Raw genomic sequence first — 6,309 nt, 5'->3', positions numbered from 1 at the left:
CTTCATTCAACCTGAATTCAGGCTTCACTAGTCTTTTTATGATTTCTTGAGCCAATTCTGTTCTTTTAGGTCTTAGGGCCATTGCACATTCCATTCCCTGTACCTGCCTGAAAAAAACTCCCATGGATTCTGACCCTACCGTCATACCCTTTGTCTTAGCAATTTCTACTAATTCTCCAGGTCTCCCTTTACATGTCACTTCCACAGACAGGTTACTTCATCCCATTATTCACATTTACATTATCTTGTACTTCCCCTTTGTAGTGCGTATTGCAACTATAATTCACTAATTTTTAAAATATCTTTATTCTCTTCTAGGCTGTAGCTTACATATCACCACTGTATCCTTGGTACCTGGTATGGTGCTAAGCAAATAGACCTTAATATGTATTGAATAAAAGAAAGGAAGGGAATGAAGAAGGAAGGAATGGAGAGAGGAAAGGAGGGAAGAAGGAAGAGAAGAAGGGAGGGAAAGGAGGTGATGTGATGGCTAAAATTAAATTAATATTAAATTCACCATAAATCCGAGATATTCCAGGCAGCACCTAGGAAAAGGAATCTATGGATTGAGAAAAGACCTTCACAGAAGGCTAGAGAAGTATTCTGCCTGGCAAAAAAATTAATACAGTGCTGGGTCACAAAAAGAAACCTTGTTTTTTAGAGATGCTGATAATGACAGAACTTGGAGAGAATTCTGTATTTCATCTGCAGTTTTGAGTAGGGAAGTAAGTTTTTACAAAAGGTAGACTGACATTGGTGGGCTGGCGGAAACCTCCTTTTTTGGAAGCATTTGGCTGCCCCTATTCCCAAAGGAACTCCATGGTCTATGTCATCAAACAACGGCTCCAGCCTGTTGTGGTTCTTGGCAATATAAAATAGGCTGAATCATAGGGCAGGAAACAAAAGAGACGTGGACTATTCTCCCCTGTGTACAAGAGTAGCCACTTGCCACATGAAAAGGAAAGAAGTGAATACATCATATCGCCTACTCAGAATACAATGTGTAGCTCACCATTTGAATAAATCAATTTGTTCTACAATATCTACTGAAATCTTACCATTACTCTCCAACTTCTTCATTGTACCTTCATAATCATCCCCCTCCAAAAAGTCAACATGATAACTTTCCCCAGAGATCTGCATATATGTGTGTGTGTTGGGTCACAAGAAGAAAAAAACTTGGCCCCACGAGCACACTTAGATAACTCAAGCCAGGTCAAAGAGAAAGGTCAGGTCAAGAGGAAATGGGAGACACACACTGAAGGGTACATTTCTTTAGAACTAGATTCTTGGATATTGGCCAACACTACACAACTGCTTATTGTGTGGAAGAACGCCAAAATGTGACAGTAAGAAATTTCCACAAATAAGAAAATAAAAGTCTTTTTATAAGCGCTTAATGCACCAAGAATGAAAAGCAATGTAATTTCATGACTTTAAATTATAGGAAAAATGATTGAGTGGAAAAGTGAAAAATAGTTTTAAAATTATATATATATTACATAGAGCAAAGAGGCTGCATCCAAAACATGTAAGATCTGGAGAGCAAAGTACTTAAATTTTCCCAGTTCTCTGAGGGAATGAAAGAATAGATGCACACATATATAAAAATACACATTGATGGTATAAGGCAAAAAGGGAATATCATGTTAATAAGAATTTTGATGAGAATTCATGGCTATCAGACTACACTTTAGCTTTCAGACTCTGTATTCTTATGTTGATTGCTTTTGCCTACTTTTCTTATATGATTCTGTGCTGTTCAGGCATCATCTGAGTCTTGATCGCTTTCTTTCCTAAATCTGCATAACCTTCCAAGACATTTTTTGAGCTATGAACCATTTTCCTTTCATCACAGAACTGCCAAAATCTATTCTACTTTTTAAAATGTATTACTTCCTTAAATCTCCCCAAACCCATGATGTAATCCTTCAGAAAGACAAGGGAAAAAAACACTAAAAAATTCCTTAAAAGCTCTACTTTTTTCCATGCTACCTATTTTGTCCGGAGTTCAACATGTAGTAACTATTCTGTCTGCCTTTTGTTTCTCACAGGATGAAATCTGGCTTTGTATGTAATTCAGTTTATTATTGCCCCTTTTGCAATATTATACAGATTGATTGATTATGCAGAATGATTAATTATCTCCAAATTTCTATCCCTTGTAATAAAGCACTTTTCAATTTCAGTAAGTGAGCTGATGAAAATACATGGAGGATATAATTGCATAAATTTACTTCTATAGATAATAGCATTCCCATGAAAAGGGTGATTTCAAGTTCCCCTCCATAGAGTTTGTGCCATTTTGCATTCCTCACAGCCTTGTCAACAAAATGTTGTAAACTTTTGGAATTTTGGAAATCTGATAATTAAGAAATGGCATGTGAATATAATTTTAGTATGCATTTCCCTTGATAACAGATAATTTTGAAAAATTGGATATTGAAACACACTGCTTCCAGTTTCTATTGCAACTTTGTGCTATCTTTAAAATACAAGAACCCTGGGGGCGACCAGTTAGCTCAGTTGGTTAGAGCGTGGTGCTCTTAACCAAAAGGTTGTTGGTTCGATCCCTACATGGGCCACTGTGAGCTCTGCCCTCCACAACTAGATGGAAACAACCACTTGACTTGGAGCTGATGGGTCCTGGAAAAGCACACTTAAAATAAATTAAAGTTTTAAAAAAAAACGAGAACCCTGGAGGAATTCTTCAAAGAATCAATGCATCTTTGTATATGAAATCAAGGAACAGTATTAACAATGAAGTGCTAGATAAGAGAGGAATTTCAAATGTGGTGAAAATTTCTACTTCTGGGAGGTAACTTAGGACATATTCACATATGTACAATATGACACATGTATGTGTGTTTGTACATTCATACATTGTACATATACATAGTAATATATTGAACCATTTTTTAATAATAAAGAATTGGAGATAAACTAAATGGCCTTCAATAAGAGATCAGTTTAATAAATAATGGTGTATTCATACCATGGAATTGCATACAGCTACAACAAAGAATGGGGAAGCTTTTTATATACCAATATAAAATGATTTTTATATATTTTAAGTAAAAATGTATATAAAGTGTGTATAATAAAGTGTGAATACTATTCTATTTGTGTAAAACGAGGAATATGTATTACCATCGTGTAATTACCACAACATATGCATTCCTTAAAAACCTACATTCAGCAAAGGTTTTTGGGGTGGTTTGTTACAGAGCATTATTTTAGCAGTAGTTACCAATCCACTTCATATATGTACCATAATTTATTCAACCAGTACCCTATCAAAGGTCATTTGGGTGACCCCAATTTTCACACTTCCCTGAAACTTTTGATATTTTTACCAATATATCTTTAGGATAGATTCCTTGAAGTGGAATTGCTTATTAAAAGAAAAAGATGCTTATGAGTATGTAGTTTTGCTGGGTAATGTCAAGTTCCCCTCCATAGAGTTTGTGCCATTTTGCATTCCTCACAGCTTTGTCAACAAAACATTATAAACTTCTGGAATTTTGGAAATATGATAATTTAGAAATGGGATGTGAATATAATTTTAGTATGTATTTCCCTTATTATGAGCAATACTTTTATGCATGTTATATACGTTATATCCTGGTGCAGGATGTCAGATCCTGAGCAGGATAAAGACGTTGTCTCTGTTGAGGATGGCAGTTCTACAAATTAGCTCAGGGTGCTGTCACCTGAGTTGGTTGAGGAGGGCATCCACAAGAGAGAAGGTGGCAATGAGATATTGGCTACACACAGGAGTATTAATAAATAAGTAAATATGTTATAATGGAAGCCAGATTGCTCACTGTCAGAGAAGAAAATTACAAATATGGGAAGAGAAAATTAGAATAAACTCTATGGTGCTGGATTAGAATTGGGGATATTAGTGCAAACTCATGGTTTTCAAACAAACAGATATAGAAATAAGTGGGTGGGTACATGGGTGTCCCTAGCTCTGTCACTGGGAAGGCCTAGGAGCACGGAAACCCATAACATGAGCACACTTAGTGCCCAGGTCATGGCTTCTAAATACTATTCTCCAATGAAAGGAACAGCTCTTTTGAGAAATGAACTGATTCCAGGAATGGGAAAAGAAAAGCACAAGATGGGCCTGGGACTTCTCGTATCAGAAAGTAAGAAAGTGCTCAAAGAATAGTGGAGAAATGTCAAAAGGACACAGACACCAGCCAAACATGGGATAATTTGAGCATCAAATTAAATAATGATAACAGCGGCTTACAACCAATTGCATAAAATGGTAAATATTGAGTCCAATCTGATATAAATAAGAAAATGAAGAAAATGAAAGTTTTATAAAGAACAAGATATTTTCATAGTTTAAAAGTATTTATTAATTTCAATGGGGAAAGGAGTAACATTGCAGGAGAGAATTCTGTAGACTCCACTTTCATCAAGTGAATAATGTGAGCATTGTTACTAATGGGACAAACTGAAATCTTGTGTCACCTGATAGGATGCAATGTGAACACAGCACTTGTGTGCTATTCCTGCCAGAGGTGCATAACCTGAACAGGATCATGAGGAAATATCAGACAAACCCAAAGGGAGGGACATGCTACAAAATAACTGGCCAGTACTCTTCAAGAGTCAAGATCATGAAAGTCAAGGAAAGACTGAGCAAAGGTTCTAGACTAAAGCCTACTAAAGAGACCTGACAACTAGATGCTACACATGATTCGCAACTGGATCCTTGTTATAAAAGACCCTATTAGGAAAACTGGCAACATTTGAATGTATCTAAGGATTAAATGGTACTAATGAATCAATGTTAATTTTCAGAATTTGATGTTCCTATTGTGCTTATATAAAAGAGTGCCCTTAATTGAAGGAAATGGACATAAAATATTCTAGGGTGCTGAGGCATCATGTTGGAAACTTACTCTTCAATGGTTCAAGGGGAAAGAGAGGTCTTTGTACTGTATTTGCAACTGCTCTGAAAGTTTGAATTATAATTTTTCATGAATTTTAAAATAATTTTAATGAATTTTAAAAATGAAAAATTAGAGGCAAAATTATGAGAAAACATCCAAATAATTTTTAAAGGCATAAACTTTGACCCAGAAATTTCACTTCTGATAGTCTACTTTAGGAAATAATTCAAAATACATGCTCACCTCCAATAGCCCTAGAACATCAGTTCACCTTTTTGCTTTTAGCTCAAAGTTCCTTCAGTTTATAATTATATATTTGTGTAAACATTTGATTAATGACTCCTTCCCCTTGAAGTCCAGGACCATGTTTGCTCACCATTGTATCCCCAGTCACTAGCACATGGCTGGTACCCAATAAAAATAAATAAACATGCAGTGAATGGATGAGTAGGTAAGCAGACAGTTAGATACACAGATAGGTAAAATCTTAGTCCATTTGGACTACTATAACAAAATACCATAAACTGAGTAGCTTATAAACAACAAACGTTATTTCTTACAGTTCTAGAGACTAGGAAGTCTAAGATCATGGTGCCAGGAGATTTGGTTTTGAGTGAGAGCCCACCTAGATGGCCATCTTTTCAATGTAACCTCACATGGTGGAAAAGTAGCAAGGGAGCTCTTTTACAAAGGCACTAATCTCATTCACGTGGGCTCTGCCCTCACGACCTGTTCACCTCCCAAAGGATCCACCACCTAATACCATCACCTTGGGGATAAGGATTTCAACACATGAATTTTGAGGGACACAAACATTCGATCAAATGAAGGAAGGAAGAAAAAAAGAAGGAAGGAAGGAAGGAAGGAAGGAAGGAAGGAAGGAAGGAAGGAAGGAAGGAAGGAAGGGATGAGAGAGAGAGATAGACACAGAGAGAGAGAGAATCACATCCCTGTCTGGAACCTTGTTAAATATGTAATTGATTGGTTCTTATAGCCCTTCTGGTCGAAGATAAATATAGGGGAGAAACTCTAGTCTAGCCCCTAAGCACATACATTTGACACTAAGGACAAAAGAACCATAAGCAATAAAAAGCTGCTTCCCTCAGTACATGTTGGGGCCTAAAATAATTTGCTCTGTGAGCCCTCTAACAGATATTAACACAAAAAGAGAGAGTCCTTCATCCCCATTCCCTCATTCGACCACAAAGCATCACACCCTGAGGGCTATGAGCCACGGCCTGTGGAAAAAAACTGGACTCTGGAGCACCTTCTGACTGGAGTTAGACAAATCATCAGCAAGCTGGTAGGGTTTGGGCAACATCCGCAGCAGCTACCACACCATGCCAAGGACAGACGGAAGCACCCAGTGGAGCGGCACAAGGTCGTGAAATAGTGC

The sequence above is a fragment of the Rhinolophus sinicus genome, chromosome 16 (genome assembly GCF_057876585.1).
Source record: "Rhinolophus sinicus isolate RSI-liver-muscle chromosome 16, RSI-T2T, whole genome shotgun sequence".
NCBI lineage: Eukaryota > Metazoa > Chordata > Mammalia > Chiroptera > Rhinolophidae > Rhinolophus > Rhinolophus sinicus.
This window is presented reverse-complemented; position numbering follows the sequence as displayed.